The sequence below is a fragment of the Neofelis nebulosa genome, chromosome 13 (genome assembly GCF_028018385.1).
Source record: "Neofelis nebulosa isolate mNeoNeb1 chromosome 13, mNeoNeb1.pri, whole genome shotgun sequence".
Classification (NCBI taxonomy): Eukaryota; Metazoa; Chordata; class Mammalia; order Carnivora; family Felidae; genus Neofelis; species Neofelis nebulosa.
Window position 1 is genome coordinate 86606594 of NC_080794.1, and position 20321 is coordinate 86626914.

Here is a 20321-nt window from a genome sequence, read left to right on the forward strand (position 1 = left end):
TCAGCTCAAGTCATGATCTCATGGCTCACGAGTTTGAGCCCCACGGCGGGCTCTACGCTGACAGCTCAGCCTGTTCCGGATTCTGGGTCTCCCTCTGTCTCTGCCCCTCCCCTACTTGTGCTCTGTCTCTCAAAAATAAATCAATGCAAAAAAGAATTTTTTTAAATATTAACAGATGGCAGGAATAAGACGGACCATACGCCAAAGATCTGTGATCTATTCCAGCTTGGTTTTGCCTCCCGTTAACTGGTGAATGTGCAACAGATCACCCAGCCCTTCTGGCCTCAGGTCGCTCATCTATACAATGGGATAATAACCATCCTGCACCATGAGGAGAAATGGGGCAGTGTGCAAACTCTAAGAGAACAGTGCACTGTGCAAGGGTGAGCTTTGGTTACGGTGTGCCCAGCCCTAAGGTGGCCCATGTCTAAGGCACAAACTCAGCAGTGACATGGATGCACTTTGTCCCTTATCTCAAATCTAGGGGGGGGGAAATGTACACCCATGAAGACAGAGGGAGGCGGGAAGACAGCTCAATCTTTGACCCATGCCCCACCCTCTTGCCCAGACTGCTATTTCCTGCCCATTGTGCCAAATTCACTAGAAGGCAGCCAGCGAAGGTCAATGTGCATTATGTTTTGTGGTCACTCTACATGGTGGGATAAGAGTTGACCTTGGGTGGGGCAAACTCAGCCATTTTCTTGGGCCTGGAGGGGCTCTGGAGGAAGGGGCTGTGCTCCCCAGCCCCCACTGACCTTGGCCATGTGGCCACTCCCTCTCCTATGCCACATCGGGAGCTTTTCTGCTGGTGAGCAGGTGAGAAGAAAGGATGTGGAACCACCCACAGGGGCTGGAGAAGATCTGAGACTCTTGGGCGAGCTTCACATGAAAAGCAGGTGGAAGGAAGGACACCAGCCCCTGGCCCTTCTACACCTTTCCCTTTAATCTTCTCACCTGCATAGATGCCCTGACCACTTCAGTTGGATGCAGCTGGAAACAAACACCTGCACAGAATGGGGACAGGGGAGAGGAACATGCAGGGTTCGTGCTGAAACCTCTACCCGACCCAGGCACTGAGAAGCAACACACGCAGTCTTTCAAGGTCAACCCATGCATAAAAATATTTGGAATTTTTCAGAAAAGTCTAGGCACAACGGGACTCGCCCTGGGGTCACACAGGTATGCCCTGGAGTTGAGGAAGAGAAAGCACTGAAAATCAGCAAGGCATGGGCTTTTCCGAAAGATATGGCAGATCCCACCCTGCCCCGATCTGGAGGCTTCAAGGGGGCCCCAGAGGAGGCGTCTCTGAATGCTGAGCTCCCAACAGACCCTGATGGTTCAATCCCAGCTCATCCCAAGTAGGGTTGGACTTGGACAGGACCAGCCCCCAAGGACACAGCTGATGATGTGTGCTGTAGTGAGGCCTTTCTGTGGCCCTGGGCTGGCTGTTATTCATGCACTGTGTGATGATTCTTTTCCTTCATGAAGATGTCTTGCTCCCATCAAAGCTAATGGGAGTCATGTGGCTGAACTGAAGGCATTTCATTCTCCAGATTTTCTAAAAATAAAATGTGGAAAAGGGAAACATATGTATTGTTTCTATTTGGGATTGCAAAAACACAAACAAAAAGGAACCAGAGAGATTCACTGTCCAAGAGATGCAGTTCTTTCTTGATTACAATAGCGAAGAGGTTGTCATCAAATAGGTTTAGATGTGAAATAATCTGAAATCCTGCTCAATTTATTAGATGAGCACAGTGTAACGAATGCCCTTTTTATCCCTTGAAGACTACATCCCATCTCATCTTGGATGCACTGAAAGGCCCTTCTTAGCTAGCAGAGTACGGAATGGTCCTGCACTACGGTTCGAAGTAAGATTGCCGTAAAGAAAATGACTAAAAAGGGAATTTTGCTTTCCTAATGGGTTTCATTATTCACTTGTAATTACTTACGGTTAAGGGTGAAAAAAAATACCTCTTGGATATAATAGAATCACACTTAAAAACACAAATATCCTTTTAAAGTTATAGGTTTAAGAAAAAAAAGGTGGTAATGCTCACAAAACAGCGACACTGAAAATGAACTTCCGGTCTGCCTTGTCTCACTAAGGGGAGTAGTATCTAAAATTGGCTACATTTGCTCAGGCTTCTGTTGGCACGAACATTTCTAACTTTCCATCTAGGACCCCTTCTGTTTGTTTTCCTTTCCCCATCACTTGTTTGCAGGCATCTTGAAACATGGCCGCACCTCCACGCACAATTTGGTCCAGTGCTTGCAAACCCCAATGTCTGCCTGGCAATGAAGGTTTTCCCCAAGGGGTGGTGAACGGACAGCAGTTTGCTCACTGTCTCATGTATTTGAAAAGAATCAAGTGGGACCTGAGCCAGCCATCCTGCCGCTTAAGACAGTGAGTTATTGACTCCCAAATCTAGGCATTTCCTTCTTTCCTCCTCCCTCCCTCCCTCCCTTCCTTCTTTCTTCCTCCACAAGGAGTCCATCAGCGAGTCCTCTTAACTTTACCTAAAACACCTAGAACCATCCATTCTACTCCACCTCTGCTGGTGCCACTCACTCGTTGACCCTTGCTCTACGACTTTCCTGCTTTCACCTGAGATTCTGGGAAAATGTAAGTCACATCATGACGATCCTCCACTTAAATCTCTCCAATGGCTTTCCTCCCATCAAAAATAAACCACAAACTTCCTCCCAACATCATATGTCTTTGGCCTGCCTCCTTGAGCCCATATGGCCCTCTCCCACACCCTCGGCACCCCCACTGGCCTTGGCCTTGTCCCTCACCAGCTCCCCCACTGGCCTTGGTCTTGTCCCTCACCAGCTCCATTCTTTATCACATCAGGGGCTTTTCATCAGCTGTTCCTTCTGTCTCAAGTGCTCATCTTCTCCACCTTCACAAAGTAGGCTCCTTCTTATGCAGATCTTGGCTGAAATGTCACTGACTCAGAGATGCCTTCCATGACCACCCCACCTGAAGGAGCCAAAAAGCAGCCAACCCCATCACATCACCTGATTCCAGTGCTCTGCAAAAGCTCTTAGTGCCCTTTGAACTTTCTCATGTTGAACTGTCTATTTGTTGTGCATGCCTAACCACTCAGTAGGGTGAGCTCCATGAAGGCAGGGGTGTTGCATCGCTTCACTTGATCTTAGCCAAAAGGCCGAGAAGCGATTGTTGCATCGCTTACTGCAATGCCGAACATACCTACATGGTACCTGGCACCCTCAATAAACCTTCATCAAGTGACTCACATCATGTAAGTGATGGCTCATGTCCACGAGGAGCCCAGTAAAATCCTGAAGACTCACTTGCCTACCAGATAATAGGGGATGATGGAAGAGATACAGAATCTTCACCCAAAAGTATCATCGGGGGAATTTTGACAGTTTCTTAGCGGGGGACATTAATTCAGTAACTTGATAGTATCTCGTAGGTACCCACTATGGTCTGGATTCCTATTATGAATGACAGATAGAACATGAACAGAGACATAGCTACTGGCCCCACAGCGTGGCCAAGTTGGGGTATTTGTGACAAAAGGACAAATGCCTTCAACCTGAGGACAGTTCATTCCATCCACACTCTCATGGCAACGAAAACATGTAATGCTAGAGGACCCTGGGTCCTCTCAATTTCATTGACCTCAAGGAAAGGAAAGATTGTTTGGAGACTAAGCTGAATACATGAATGACAGAGCCATTTCTGCACACTTACAACCTTTTTTTCTTTTTCCTAGAATCATTCGCTCTACTCAGAAGGGTGCTGGAAGCCTTGTTTCACTGGACCACCCTATCGGCAGGTACCGCAAATCCACACGGTTGAAAGGGAAGAACGGAGAACGTGGTGGGTGTGCCTCCCAGGCCAGTAGGACCTGGACATTCGCAAACATGCGAATGTCCAGATCTCACTGTCACCACGTCATCATGGCCAACAATTCCTGCCCCTCTCTACTCCACAATTTAAAAGATAAACTCAGTGGCAAACTTGACCGAATCCAACTTCACAGTCTCTCTCTGCACACGATCCTAGCGGAAGCACAGATGATAGAGAATTAGACCAAAGCCAGGTGGGTAGAAGAGTGGAGACAGAGAAGCAAAGAGCTCAATTACACTCTGACTGCAATCATGTACTTCCTAAATAGCGAGGAGTTGTCGCTATGGCTTTCCCCAGGATGTGAAATTACACATTTTCCATTTCTGACATGACCGCCAGTTTAGCCACGTGAGGGCCATTTTCAGGAAGGAAGCAGCAAATGGGCTTGACCGGCCACGTAGACCAGACAGCAAAGCCTGGTGTGTCCCCAGGGAGAACAAGATGGTGAGACTTTGTCTGAGATTAGCAGGGGGGAGGGCATCTCCTTGCAGGAAAAGGAGTTCCAATTTTAAGGGGAAGTTTCTCTTCTGGAACAGGAGTTAAGGAACAACTTTGGTTCGGGCGACCCCTTAATTTTAAGCTTCCTGCACCTGTTACATTAGGCACTCTTGCCGAATAACCTGTAGCAACACGCAACAGTCAGAAACTCACTGCATTTTTAAGTTACCGTCTGGAAGATTGTGCTAGCTGAAATGACACAGGACAAGACAGTTACGGTATGTGGATTATATCTCAGTGAAGCCGTTACTGAGTAACTCTTTTTTAAAAAGGCAGGACTGTTCACCATGCTGATAGGCACGTGGCTGGCGGGTTTCGAACAAGGTGGGGACAGCTGGGAGTTGCCCCATATTAAAGTAAGAGCATTTCATGCTTCGTGGGTGGGGCCCAAGCGAAGTAGGCTGTGGTACGCTTAGCATTCTGGTCTTTGCTAGTCTTTTGACTTGTAGTCTAATTTCTTTGGGTTGAAGAACTAATTCAACTCAGCTGCAGCGACTCGGCTTTTTGTGCTTTGAGTTTCGTGATGTAATTAACAATTCACATCCAATTACATCATGTTAAAAACCCCCTTCCAATCCTTTCTCTACTAATCCGGGACTCTGTGTCTGTGTATTGACTTGATCAAGGCTCAGGAGGAAAGCAGAAGGCTCATTTGCAAGCACAGAGCCGAGTCTGCGATGATCTTAAGTGATATTTTGGTCAAAGTTGTCTGAAAATACACGCGTGCTTTAAGTTTGTGAGTTGAGATCATCGGACGTATCTTTATAAGAAAATCCTCAGGAAACAGGCTATCTTCAGAATAAGGCTTTACATCAGCCCTATAACCACGGCTTCCATACCAACTGGATGCAGGTATTTGCCATGTCACTCCTTGTGGCCTTGGAGAGCTTCGCGGTGCCCCGGGAGTGAGGCCTGCGATTTCTGCCATTGATTGCCCTCCGTGCTGGGGCCTGGACTTCTTTTCCATTCCCATAGCCTGCTTGCAACCCATCAGGCCCCCAGGGATCCGAGTACATGTTCTATTTGTCATTATGCAAGGCCTGAATTTCTGTGTCTGCTGTGTGCCGCTTTCCAGCCTCTGGGAGGTCCTTCCCCACCCCACCAATGCCAGGTTCCCCCCGAAACTCTGCTAGTCCTCTGGCCGGAAGCCAATCCCCCTTACTCCGCAGGCTCAGCACAGACTTTGGCTCGTCTTGCATTTTTTGTACGTCTCTCTTTCCCACTAGCCCGTGAGTATCTTGAGGCAGAGAAAGTTCTCTCTCTCCCCGCCGTGTCACCGACAGCACCGAGCACAGTCATTCACCTGTACTCCGTTCTCAGCAAAACTTTAAAATGTGCTATTTCCGGTCTCTTCGTGCACGTGCCGGTTGTCTGAAAACCCTACCGGTATAGCCATTTCAATTCTCTAAAGACAAAGAAGTCAGAGTACAATAACGGGACTGTTAGAAGTTCAAAATGACTGAGGGGTCACAATACGCTGGCCCAAAGGGTACAGGCTAGCCATCGTGGTCTGCGTGACGTAAAAGACTTAGTACATTAAAGGCTCCTAAGGGGAAGCCCAGGTGGCTCAGTCAGTTGAGCGTCTGACTCTTGGTCCCACGGTCCTGGGATGGAGCCCCGGGTGGGGCTCTGTGCTGAGCCTGGAGCCTGCTTGGGATTCTCTCTCCCCCCTCTTACTCTCTGCCCCTCCTCTGTTTGCGCTCTCTCTCTCTCTCTCTCTCTCTCCCTCTCTCTCTCCCTCTCTCTCTTTCTCTCCTTCTTTCTCTCTGCCCCTCCTCTGCTTGCACTCCTCTCTCTCTCTCTCTCTCTCTCTCTCGAAACAAAAGAAAAAAGAAATGGAAGACTCCTAGGAAACTCTAATGCTCAAGGAGCTGATGGGGAGACAGAATACAAGTCAGTTTCCAAAGCAGGAAATATACATGGCCAATAAATAATTCTACCTAACTTGAAATTAAACAATTTGAAATTAAACATGATTAAGATACTATCTTTCACCTATCAAATTAGCAAAGCATAGGGGCGCCTGGGTGGCTCAGTCGGTTGAGCATCCGACTTCAGCTCAAGTCATGATCTCACAGCTCATGAGTGCGAGCCCCGTGTCGGGCTCTGTGCTGACGGCTCGGAGCCTGGAGCCTGCTTCAAATTCTATGTCTCTCTCTCTCTCTGCTCCTCCCTGGCTCATGCTCTGTCTCTCTCTCCTTCAAAAATAAATAAAAACATTTAAAAAAATTAGCAAAGCATAAAAATACATGCACTCAACTCTAGAGAGAATATAAGGAGCCTGGTTCTCCCACAATGCTAACAGCAGCACAATGCAACATTTTTGTGAAGTAATTGGTAATATGGACTCAAAAGTCTTAAAAATGTTCAACTATTTTTTCCAACAATCCTCCTCCCAGGAATATAAAGAACACAAGCAGAAGTGTGGCCAAAGAGGCACACACACAGATGAACAGTAGGTATTGAGTATTATTTATAGAGGTGAAAAATTAAGAATCTGTGAAATGCCCAACATTACAAATACGGTTAAAAAATTTATGTCACTATATGATCTGAATATTAGACTAATATGTTCCCAGAGAATTTTTAATAACATGGAAAACAAGTCACTGTGATTCATAGCTTGAGAAAAACTGTAACATTAGAAAAAGCCTAATAAGGTCATAAAAAAACTCAAACATGATGTAAGTCTACTTGTGTAAATGAAGAGGCCCATGATATGCATGCGTCAAAAGTTAGTATTGTAATGATGACCGTTAAATTAGTCTATAAATTTAATTTTTAAAAATACCCCAAAATCCCAACATGTTTTTTTATGGATGCCCAACTTAAGAAAATTCTGAAAAAAAAATGAAGACGGTCCTTTATTTCCACGACATGGCAAACTAGATACCCAAAACACCCTTATGCTAAAAAGCGACTAAAAACCTCAGAAATAGGGGTGTCTGACTGGCTCACTCAGTTGATTTTGGCTCAGTGGTTCAGGTCATGATCCCAGCCAGGGTCATGCGATCAAGCCCTGCGTTGGGCTCCACACTGATCATGGAGCCTGCTTAAGATTCATTCATTCATTCTCTCTCTCTCTCTCTCTCTCTCTCCCTCTCTCCCCCTTTCCTTCTGCCCCTCCCCCACACTTGCATGCACACACACTCTCTCTCTAAAGCAACATACACCTTGGAAATAAACATAAACACATATTCTATACATATGGGTCAGCTTGCAGGTGAGTAAGAAAACCCTTCAGAGACAAAAAACAAAAAACAAAAAAAAAAAACAAAACTGGAGACCAATCCACCTTCTATAAGGCCAACTGCTGGTCTCTGGTCATCTAGATCTTTGGATTTAAGGACAAACAGAGGGTAGCAGACAGACCCTGGCAGCTGGGAATGTGGAAAGTCAGGCTGGAAACCCCTGCGTGATCCCCTCTCGGGCTGAAATCCACCCAGCCTGCTCGGTGCAAAGAGCCGCAAGTTAGAATCTTAGCATAATGTGAGCCCATAATGTGATAGAGGCAGGAATATCTCTGGAGGCACTTCTGTCCAACTCAGGACTTGGAATGTCCCCAATGCACATGTGCTCAGAATCAGAGTAACCCCATAGGAACCATATGTGGTAACTATGGTTACCATAGTAGCCGTACATGAACCAAAAATCACAACATATGCAAGAAACCACCACCATTAGCGGAAGTCAGCAGATAAGCCAGGCTAGAATCTGACTCACATACACCTCAGATATTAGAAATATCAGACACAGAATATAAAAAAGAAACTGAAATGTCTGAAGGAATAAAAGAATTAGTGAAAATTATCAGCAGGGAATACATAAGACACTATAAAACTGACAGAGCGATTAAAAACAAACAAAAAACAAAAAAACACTAAAGAGCACTCCCCACAATGAAAAACGCATTAATTGAAATTTAAGACTCAGACGAATTTAGATAGCGCTAAAAACAGAAGAAGTAAAGTGGAATACAAGCCTAAAAAAAGTTTAATGACTGCATCACAGAGTCAAATAAACGGCAATGGTGAAAAGCAGGCTAGGCGGAAAGAGGATGGGATGAGACAATATAAAATCCATTTGATCAGAACTGAAAGATGTTAATAGGGGAAATGAAAGACAAGAAATAAAGAAATGGCTGAACAAATAAATAGAACAAATAAAAAGAATCGTCAGATTCATGAAGTACAACAAATCATGAAAATAACAAAATGGAAATCCACATCTAATAACATCATGGTAAAGCATAATCCCAAAGACAAACAGAAGATCTTAAAAACAGCTCAAAAAAAGGACACAGAGGTCAGCTATTCGACTTCAGCTGCCTTCTCCAACTGGAAGCCCAAAGCACTGGGATAACATATTCAAAGGGCAGAGAGAAAGTAATCATAAACATAGAAGCCTGTACCTTGCAAAGTCTTCTTTCAAGAATATAACAAAATAAAGATGTTTTTAGAATTCCCACCTTCCCTGCCCACAAACAGATTTGCAGTTTACCACCATAAGTCCCCTCAGTTTGATGTGCCCCCCAAAAGGACATCTAAACACATATTTTAGGAAGACGGAAATTGATATCAGCAGCAAAGACCTGACATACATAAAGGAAAGGGGAGCCCAGGAAGCGGTAAACATGAGATAAATTAAACACTGACTGTTTAAAAGTAACATCTGATTGCAGAAGTCACAAAAGAAGACAGAACTATAACATATAATAGAACTAAGACATAATAACCGATCTGAGAGGGTGATGGGAGGTAAGATTCTAAATTGTTTCAGAGAGGATTAAAAACATTAACTTTCAGCTCTATTAAGTTCATGTTACAATCTCCAGCAGGTCAAAGAAAGAATAAAAATAAAAAGTACAACTTCCAAACAGCAGAGAAAAAAATAGAATAGGAAGAAATTAATTCATTGCAAGGCTACGAAAGAGATAAGAAGAAAGGGCAGGACAAAGAGAAAGCCTAAACAACATGACAGAAATAAATGCACAGACACCAGTAATCAACATAAGTGTAAATGGAGCGCCTGGGTGGCTCAGTCGGTTAAGCATCGAACTCTTGTTTTGGCTCAGGTCATGATCTCCCGGTTCGTGGGTTTAAGCCCCGCCTCAGGCTCTGTGCTGACAGTGCGGAGCCTGCTTGGGATTCTCTCTCTCTCTCTCTCTCTCTCTCTCTCTCTCTCTCTCTCTCTCTCTCCCTCCCTCTCTCTCTCCCTCCCTCTCTCTCTCTCTCTGCCCCTCCCCTGCTCACATGTGCACTTGCTCTCTCTCTCTCAAAATAAATATTTAAAAAATAAGTGTAAATGGTCCAAATTTTCTAGTTAAAATAAGTAAGAATAGCTAATAACATTTTGCCAAAAAAAAAAAAAAAAAGGAGTAGGGATTGTACTCTTGCCCTATCAGATATTGAATATCATGAAGATACATGAAACAAAGTGATATTGGTATGCAGAAAATATTTTGGACTGAAGTACAGTAAAAAATGTGTATCAGGATTAGAAGGCAATTCATATCTTGAAATAATTATATGAAAATATTTGATATGAGAATTTGATCTAAGCCTCCCCCTTAGGCTAAAAAATGAAAAAGGAGAAGGACCAAATTCAGGACAGAGTAAAAAGACACGTGGAAATAATAAAGCTAAAAGCAGAAATCAGTGTAACAGAAAATTCACAAACAATAAAAAAATGTCAATGGAACAAAACCTAGATCTTCGGAAAAATGGCAATAAAATGGATAAACCTCTAGAGCTAGATTGATAAGGAAAAACAAGACACAAATTATGAATATCAGAAATAAGTAAGGAAACATCATTACAGATCCTATGGCAGTAACAAAATATTATGAACTTTATGGCAATAATTTCAACAACTTTGATGAAATTGCAAACTTCTTCAAGGATACAAATTACCAAATAGACTCCAGCAGTAGTAGAAACACTGACTAGTCATTATAATGATTAAAGAAATTGAATTTGTGGTTTTTTTTTAATTTGAACGTTTATTTATTTTTGAGACAGAGAGAGACGGAGCATGAACGGGGGAGGGGCAGAGAGAGAGGGAGACACAGAATCGGAAACAGGCTCCAGGCTCCGAGCCGTCAGCCCAGAGCCCGACGCGGGGCTCGAACTCACGGACCGCGAGATCGTGACCTGGCTGAAGTCGGACGCTTAACCGACCGAGCCACCCAGGCGCCCCAAGAAATTGAATTTGTAATTAAAGCTGTCCCACAAAGAAAACTTCAGGCCAAGATGACCTCACTGGTGATTTCTACCAAACATTTAAACGAACAAATAGTATCAGCCCTCCAAGTCTCTTCCAGAAATAAAGAGAATAGTTTCCAGTTCTTTGTACAAAGCTAGTATTTTCCTGATACCAAAAGCAAAACATTTCTTTTTTTTAAAAGTTTATTTATTGGGGTGCCTGAGTGGCTCAGTCAGTTAAGTGTCCAACTTCAGCTCAGGTCACGATCTCACAGTTTGTGAGTTTGAGCCCCGCGTCAGGCTCTGTGCTGACAGAGCCTGGAGTCTGCTTCGGATTCTGTGTCTTCTCCTGTCTCTGCCCTTCCCATGCTCATGCTCATGCTCATGCTCTCTCTGTCTCTCTGTCTCTCAATAATAAATAAACATTAAAAAAAAATAAAAGTTGATTTATTTATGGGGGGGGAGGGGCAGAGAGGGAGAAAGAGAAAATCCCAAGCAGGCTCTGTGCTGACAGCGGACTTGGACATTTAACCAACTGAGCCACCGAGGCACCCCCCCAAAACCAAACCATTTCAAAAAAGAAAAGGACATATCACTGTTCCTTAAGAACATAAATGAAAAAAAAAATCCTAAAAACATTAGCAGATAGAATCTAGCAATATATTTATGATGTATATTTATGATAAACATCGTAAATATATATTTATGTTTAAAAGTATAGGGGTATCTGGGTGGCTCAGTTGGTTGAGCATCTGACTTCGGCTCAGGTCATGATCTCACGGTTCGTGAGTTCGAGCCCCGCAGCAGGCTCTGTGCGGACAGCTCGGAGGCTGGAGCCTGCTTCGGATTCTGTCTCTCCCCCTCTCTCTGTCCCTCCCCCGCTCACCCTCTAGCTCTCTCTCTAAAAAATAAATAAACATTAAAAAAAGTAAAATAAAAGTATAATGCATCATGACTAAGTAGAGTTTAACCTGGAAATAGTTAATTGATCGTGAAAATTAATGTAATTCCCCATATTACAAAATAAAGGAGAAAAACCCTATTATGATCCCAATAGGTACATACAAAGTATGTCAGTATTGAACAATAATAAAAAATTGTATCAACTTAGGGATGGCAATGATGAAACAACCCATAAAAAATGGGCAAAGGAAGAGACATTTCTCCAAAGAAGACATGCAGATGGCCAATAGGTATATGGAAAGATGCTCTACATCACTAGGGAAACATTAAGAAGACGCACATCAAAACCAGAATGAGATACCGCTGCATACCCACCAGGATGGCTATTACCAAAAAAATCAGAAAATGACAAATATGGACAAGGATACAGGCAAAGTAGAGGCCTTGTGCTTTGCTAGTAGAAATGCCAAACAGTACGGCTGCTGTGGAAAATGGATGGTGGTTTCTTAGAAACCCGCAATTCTACTTCTCGGTAGACACCCCAAAGAATTAGAGGCAAGAGACTCGAAGGATGGTTTGTACACCCATGTTCACAGCAGCATAATTAACAATAGTCAAAAGGTGGTGCCCATCGACAAGATGAATCGGTACACAAACTGGTCCATCCATACAATGGACTCTTATTCGGCCTTAACAAGGAAGGAAGTTCTGACACAGGCTGCAATATAGGTGAACCTTGAAGACATTATACTATGGGATAGAAGCCAGCCACAAAAGAACAAATACCGTACAATTCCACTTACACGAGGTGCCCAGAGCGGTCGAATTCCTACAGAAAGTAGGATGCTAGTTTCCAGAGACTGGGGGAGAGGGAATGGAGAATTAGTGTTTTACCGGGCAGAGTTTCAGTTTTGCAAGATGAGGAAATCTTTGTGGATACACAGTAGTGATGGGTGCAAAACAATGTGAATGTTCTTAATGCCACAGAATTGTACACACAAAAATGGTAAAGGCAGTACATTTTATGTTATATATGTTTTAGCAGAATAAAAAAAAAAAGGGAAAAATATGAATAGAATGAATCTTTCTCAACCTGGTAGAGAGAAACTACCTACCTACCTACCTTCCTATCCATCTACATTTTTAAAACCCTACAGCTAACAAGGGAATGATAGAAGTCAAGGATATTCACCCTCATTACTGCTATGCCACATTTTAATGTTAAGTCTTATCTCGTGCAATAAGGCAAAAAAAAAAAAAGGAAAGGCATCAAGATGGGGACAAAAGTAAAATTTTAATCATACATAATACTATTGTGTACACAGAAGATCCTAGGGAATCTACGAAAAGCACTTCTAATTATTAAGTGCTTCTAACAACATTGCAGGATTCGAGGTCACTATACAGAGATCAATTATATGCCTATGTGTAAGCAAAAAAAAAAAAAAAGGAAATGAAATGTTTAAAAGTCACGATCATCCATATAAAGTAGAATTCAGCCTGTGAAATAAGGAGGGATGCATTTAACAAAATACAGGAAAGATCTTTTTGTGAAAAGTACAAAACATCATGGAGAGAAATTCAAGATCGATGTCGTGATGTGGAAGAATTTTAAAAGCATTAGTCTAAGTGGAAGAAACTTTCCACAGAGAAAGCCTAATCTGCTTCAATTATATAGAGTCTAGAACAGGGACAGAAGGAAGATGGGAGGTTTTCTGGTCCCAGGGGCAAGGGGAAGACTGGAAAGAAGCCAAATATTTTTCCGAGGTGAAATATTCTATATCCCGCTGCGGTGTGGGTTACGCGGGCACATACATTAAATGTGTGCACTTTAAGGTAAGGAAGTCAAACCTCCATATAGCTGATTAAAAGCAAACAACAGAGTGTGGGATCAGACTGAGAGGGCTTTCTTAAAACACAAAATGAAAACTGGAAAAAGTATGACGGCAGCCAGAGCCTCTCCACACCTGACCCCTGCAATAATGAGGTATCTCGCATGCCAACGGGACTTTACACTTCGGACTATCTGAAAGATCCCCCATCTTTCAAATCCCTAGGTGGTAAGAGAGCAGCTTCTGTGAATCACATACTATCCAAACAGCATGGAAATTTCTACAAGGAAACTGCAGGAGTCAGGGAAATCCTCGTATAAACACAAATTCGATTATAGGATTGGCATTTCCAGCCAGTAGAGGAATGGATTATGTCATCAATAGTCCATAGACAACTGGCAACCGATTTAGGGAAAATAGATCCCAAGCTTATACCATCTGAGGAAACGCATCCACAGGGATTACAGACTTAAAGAAAGGAGCAGGAGAAGAGTGTAAGGTAAAGGAGGCTTTCGAAGCCTGTCGGTGACACAAAGGGAAAGGGCTTAGGAAGAGAATAAAAACGAGTGAGTGTCAAAAATTACCATAAACAGACATGATGGTCACAGGCAATGTGGTATCCTGGATGGAATCCTGGAACAGAAAAAGGGCATGAGTGGAAAAACTGGTGAAACCAGAATAAAGTCTGGAGTTCAGTTACCAGCCCTGGACCAATATCAATTTCACAGTTCAGGTCAGTGATTCTCCACTGGGGGTGACTTTGCTCCCCAGGAACACGTGGCAACATCCGGAGACATTTTTGGTGGTACAGCTAGGGAGACAGGGGGAGGCCAGGGATGCTGCTCAAATCCTGTAACGTACAGGATGCCCCACAACCAGGAATCTCCCAGCCCCAGTGCCAACAGTGCCCAGGTTGAGAAACTCTGTCTTAGAGAAAGGTGCTGTGGTTACGTGAGGTGGTTACATAAGAAGAAGCTATGTATATGGGATATATAGGAACTCTCTGTACTACCTTTGAAACTCTTCTGTTAATTTAAACCATTTCAAGATTCAGAGTTTAAAAAGTTATGATAAATAGCATTAAAAATACAAGAGGATGTTTTAACATAAGTAAAAATTCAAAAGAGAAAAGACCAAAGTGGCCAAAGAAAATATATAGGTAATTCACAAAAGAATAGAGGTATATCACATGGCAAAATTTCACCACCAAAAAATATGCATTAATAGGGGGCACCTGGGTGGCCCAGTCGGCTAAGTGTCCAACTTTGGCTCAGGTCATGATCTCACAGTTGATGGGTTCGAGCCCCACATTGGGCTCTGTGCTGACAGCTCAGAGTCTGGAGCCTGCTTCCAATTCTGTGTCTTCCTCTCTCTCTGCCCCTCCCCTGAGCTCGCTCTCTCTCTCTTTCTCTCTCTCAAGAAATGAATAAACACTAAAAAACTTTTTAATATTCATTAATATGTTGTAAATATCATTTTCCATTTATCAAAATGGCAGGGAAATTTTTGTAACGCCAATACGGAATGCCTGTGTGTGTTCGAGAAGCTGGTATTCATGTATTGATACTATAACTTCGCATAACTGTTGCATTGGAGCTCTTGGCAATCTACACTTAAAAGCTTTAAAATTGTGCCTATCCTTTGACCCAGAAATTCTTAGGAAACTGGGTTAAGGAAATCATACGAAATGCCCACATCGATTTCTGTACAGGGACTCTTACCGACACATTGTTACAAAAATGTAAAAATGTTAATAATCTATTTAACAAGAAGGCTTAAGAGAAACAAACAAAAAAAAAAAAAACCAAACAGGTAAATCCAGGCAATGAAAGCCTGGGCAGCCATCATGTGATTAACGGGGATACTGTAGCACATGACAAGGAACTTCACAGTCTAATGCTGAGAACGAGAAGTCTCCTAGAATGATGATTTACAGGGTTCCCCTTTCTGCTAAAAGGGCCACCTGTGGGTAGTAGGGTTATGGTCGCTCTTTATTTTTCCTCTTTCTGCTTGTCTACATTTTAACTTTCACAATGTGCTTTTTTTTTTTTTAACAGGAGGGAAAGAAAACATTACACAAGCAGAAGAATTGAAGGAGAAATGTTACATCTACAGCCTTTTCTAAGCATGTACGTGGGAGACGTAGGCAGACCTGGGGAGGAGTCACAGGGCTCCCAGTAGTGCCCACAGCCAAGGAGGGCTTGGGGCTCAGACAATGCCAAGGGGCTTCGTCACAGTGATTATATCAACACACATTCTCCCTGACGTCTGGGTAAACCACACCTCCCAAACGTACAAAGCTGGGACCATCCACCTCTCCCCAACTCTGCTGGCTGGGGTCTGACACACTGTGGCCTTCCGCGCATGTGTGTCGACGGGGATTCGGGAGAGGATCCCTCTGGAATCCAGCGACAGTTTTCCCCATCTACAAGACCACCCAATCAAAATCACCTCCACGCAGTCCACGTTGACGCAAAAATGGATAAGCCTCTGTCTTCATAAAATACCTCAGTCTTTCATTTGCTGCGTATACACCCATCTTGCGAAGCAAGCCCGGGTCTTCCGTCTAATATCCCGCCCAGGGAGGGAGCAGATTTTAAATAAAACTATTATTTTAAGTAAAAATGGTTCCCCTCATTTCAGTCAACTTAGATATCTGTCCGTGGGAAAGATAGGACAAGAAGCCAGAACACCAAATGCTTCCATAAGGTTCTGCGTACTTAGGAGCGATGGGCCTCGAAGTTATCAGGATTTTCTGGTACTGTGGGAGGAGAAACATCAGGGCCTACGTGGACCAAAGGCCCAGAGAGGTGAGAGTTGCTCAGAAGACACACAGCCCTGGGAACAGGGAAAATGGGGGTGTTATTCTTTGTGGGGTCCACATAAATGGCATTGTCTGATATGAATGATCCACCCCCCTTAACGGGGGCTCATGACCCAACACACGAAATGCATAACGAGGACAAAGGCAGCTATACAGAAGAATCAAAATGATGCAGTCCTTGCATCCAAACGTTTCAACTCAGAAAACCTGGATTTTTGTAACTTCTGATTCTACAGACAACCATCACCTAATGGGCCAATTTATACACTCCTCGCCCAGGAGTTTTACTGAGTTTTACCGTTCCTACAGGGCATCTATCCCAAGAATGGGAGTGGGCAAGGGCAGGCATTTGGGGGGGCAGCTTCTAATTGTACTTGTTCTGTAAAAGAGAATACTTGCTCTGGGCACCTGCCCTTCAGACAGGTGAATCTCCGCCTTGAAGAGTTTGGCCAGTACCCCCTAAAGAGCAGAGGGTCAAGATGCACAGTCGAAGGGACATGCTGTCCTCTAGACAGAACTGTCCCTGAAAGGTAGCAGCATAGGCCACCCCCAGAGATGCTACTTTGCATTAGAATTATTTTGAGCTGAAAGCCACTGAGAAAAAAGCAGAGAGAAGCAAAGCTCTCTGCCTTCTCCCTACTTGCCCAAAAGCAGGACATATATTTACAAAGATGTCCCTCCTCCCCTCTCCACCAGGAAGGACAGAACTTAATCACCAGAGATAAGTGTAGACCGATCAGCCTGGAGACAGCACCAGGGGAACGGACATAACAGACGTCGGCCTTTATCTCTATCTGCGACTGGTTTCCCCTCATGTCTCCACCTTCCTGCTTTGCCGACCTTGGAAGCCTGAAATTGCTTTCTTTTGTCCTGTCATTTCTTCACAGAGTCATCGTTCTTGGTGAAGATCTGTACAAGGTGGGATTCTAAGCCACCGTCCAGAGTCAGATTTCCCTGCGGACTTCCCGACAACCATTTTCCCATGGACACATGTCAATAAACTGGTTTGCTTTTTTCTTGCTAGTCTGCCTTTTTGTTATAGGGGCCCCAGAGAGCACTTAGGAGGGGGGAAGGAAAATTATTCTCCCTCCCCTACATCCTCCAGCAAAGGGCTCTTAACCAGGGAGACAGCGGATTCCGGCACAGAATCCAGGGTGGGCATTTTGGAAAAGTATCCCTGGTGTGTGTGATGCCCTCCCCTGGCTAAGAACACAATTTTCACACTCCAATGGCAGCCCCTAAGCCACGTACGATCACCAGAATGCCCCCACCCCGTGTGAACTGTGTGCTTCATCCAGAGTAATGCTGTCACGGGGCTGTGACCTGACCTAGGAAGTAAATGAGCCCGTGTCACAGCGTGGGAACAATTTCTGCACGACGGGGGCAACGTGGCTTAAGATGGCTTTCCACGCTGGCCCTGCCACCTCCATTCATCTCTCCTTTTCCCAAACTTAGTCCGTAACACTGAAAATAAAGTTACAGTTTTTAGAAAGATCTGAGCTTCTGTGTTCAGACAATGGGGAAAATAGCAAACCTCATCCAGCCAAAGGAGTTAAACATGCCCCCCTGTTTCTCATATTCCTTCTTCCCCTTTTCTCCGGGTCGTCTGTACCTGGACCATTTTTCCCTACAGAACTCACTGCTGTGACCATTTCTTTTTGCGAGATCACGTCTACGTAGATTTCCTACAGACAGCTCAGGGGGGCGCCGAGGACGACAGATCGTAACAAAATGGACTGAGAACCCCCTGCACCCACACAACGCTCAGTGTCCTCGGGACACGAGGCCAGCACCTAGCAGAGCCGGGACTGAAACCCAGATAGGTCTCACCCCCAAACCCACGGTCTTCTGCTAGGTCTCCCTGACGATCACCGTTTCTCATGCAGGCGTAGACGGCGGCTTTGCAGCCTTATAATTTTAACAGATCGGACCATAATCCCCTCATCGCGCCACCGCCCTTAATCCATGTCTCTTAATTGATACCTGGCCAACCTGAGCAAACGGCCCCTGAGAAGGACCGTTTCCTAAACAACACGGGGATGGGGACACAACCCACTCCTACCACTGAGGGAGTTACTCAGAAAAAAAAAAAGCCCTTTTTTCCATAAAGACAGCTGGGGTTGCTGACATGAACCGCCTTTAGAGATCGTGTACACTCTGGGGGATGATCTGAACATCGTATTCCAAGATTATGGGGAAAATGATACAATCTCGTCAAGACTTAACCAAGAACTAAATGAACAGACACACACACGCACACACACACACACACACACACACACACACACAAAACAAAAACCCTTGAAAATGTTTTTGCAACATTGTCCATATGTTTTCTCTTTTAACATTAAATTTGGCCATCTGAAGGATAATAAAGTTGTTCCATGACAATACTTACTGAGCTCTTGGAGGGAAACAATAGCTGGAAACTTTTTCCCCCTAAATTCTGAAACCCAGTGGGAATGCTATAGCTTTCACTTTACTTTTTCACAACCTACCTCTGGACAGCGAATCTCACATGGCTCCCCACCCTTTCCTGGCCAGAGAGGTTTCTGACAGGACCACAGGGAGAGGTGGTTTGTGGAAAGACAAGACAGCTGGCTCCTAAGGGACCCTGACATCAGCAAGGCTTTGTTGGGTCATCCGACAAAGGACCTAGCACACAGGTCCTGAGCCAGGGCTCTGTACTGTGTGGCTCTCTGCCGGTCGTGGAGAGGTCAACGCCAAGACTCAGGCTTGGATCCTGACCTCAAGGATCATACAATCTAGAGGAAGAAAACGGTCCTCACAATGTAGCAAATGCATCACCTGAAAACGACCTAAAAGTCCTGGGAGCTGAGACTTGAGAGAATGAGGCCGGAAGATGCACGGAGACCGTGGCATGGCCTCGTGAGCAGGGAGGGTTGCTGAGAAGGGTGGTCCACAATCACAGTGGGCTGTAGCGAGGTTTGGGCATGGTCTGGGCCAACGGTTCTCAACCAAGGGTGATTCTGTCATCTGCCGCCCCCCCCCACCCCCCACCAGGCAACGTCTGGAGATATTTGTTTGGTCACAAACAAATGGGTTATTTGCAGAACCCAGGGACGCTGCTGAACACCGTACAATGCACAGACAGCCCCCACAACAGAGAATGATCTGGCCCCAAACGTCTGGCTACTGAGGCCTACCGAAGGCAACAGGGGGAGGGGCACTGAGACAGCTCCCGCCGAGGTCAAGGTGAGAAACAAGAACAATGAACACCTACCAGCAATCACAGAAATACCAGCTCAGACCACGAGGCTGGTTTTTTTTCATCTTGGAATTTGCAGAACTCAGCAGATGGACACCTCATCTTGGCCAGGTACCTACAGCAAAGGCCTCTGCGACGCTGAGGAAAGAAGTTTTCACCTCGGCCTCTCCCGGAATCTAATTTGGTGCCGTGCCTCAAGAACCTCACAAGGATTGATCATCTCTGACCCAGACGTTCCAGTTAAAGGATTTTTTCCAAAAGACAATAATATAGCAAAGCCTATACACCAAGTGCTCACATTAATATTATTCCAAAAAGTGAAAACGGAGTAACAACTTGAAGGGCCAAGAATGAAGAAATAAATAAAACTACGATATGGCCGTAAGACACACCCTTTCAGTCAATAAAATTTCCTTTGTAAAGTACTGTTAATATCAGGAAATATTTATGATATAGTTCTAAGTGGCAGAGACCCAGAGGGAAATTACATCTATAGCAGAATCTCAACTATTTCAAAGAAAAAATAAGTATGCATAAAAAACAATGGAACAAATACACCAAAGTATCAGCCATGATTATTAAGCTTTTTATTCTGCTTTTTGTTATTCTCAGTTCCCTATAATGTATTTGTCTCATGGTCAGAAAAATAAATCTGGATATAGAAATTCATGGAGGCAGCATGGCTCAGTCGGATGGGTATCTGAGTTCGGCTCAGGTCCTGATCCCGTGGTCTTTGAGTTCAGGCCCCGCGTCAAGCTCTGTGCTCATAGCTCGGAGCCTGGAGCCTGCTTCGGATTCTGTGTCTCCCTCTCTCTCTGCCCCTTCCCTGCTCGTGCTCTGTTTCTCTCTCTCAAAAGTAAACATTAAAAAAAATTTTTTTAACGGGCCAAGACCTTAACAGACATCTCACCAAAGGAGATACACAGACGGCAAATAAGCATACGAA

General features: G+C 44.3%; 1 protein-coding gene and 1 long non-coding RNA gene across 9 annotated transcripts in view; both read right to left on the bottom strand.

Annotated features, from left to right (window-relative positions):
- Positions 1-20321, bottom strand: part of C13H10orf90 (chromosome 13 C10orf90 homolog) — a 266729-nt gene that overhangs the window by 36293 nt on the left and 210115 nt on the right. The gene's annotated exons all lie outside the window — the stretch shown is intronic.
- LOC131493553 (uncharacterized) lies at positions 1093-18683 on the bottom strand. The gene is made up of 3 exons (XR_009252739.1): positions 18645-18683; positions 13907-13955; positions 1093-1558 (listed from the first exon to the last, which is right to left on the bottom strand). It is a non-coding gene; the product is annotated as an uncharacterized LOC131493553 (long non-coding RNA).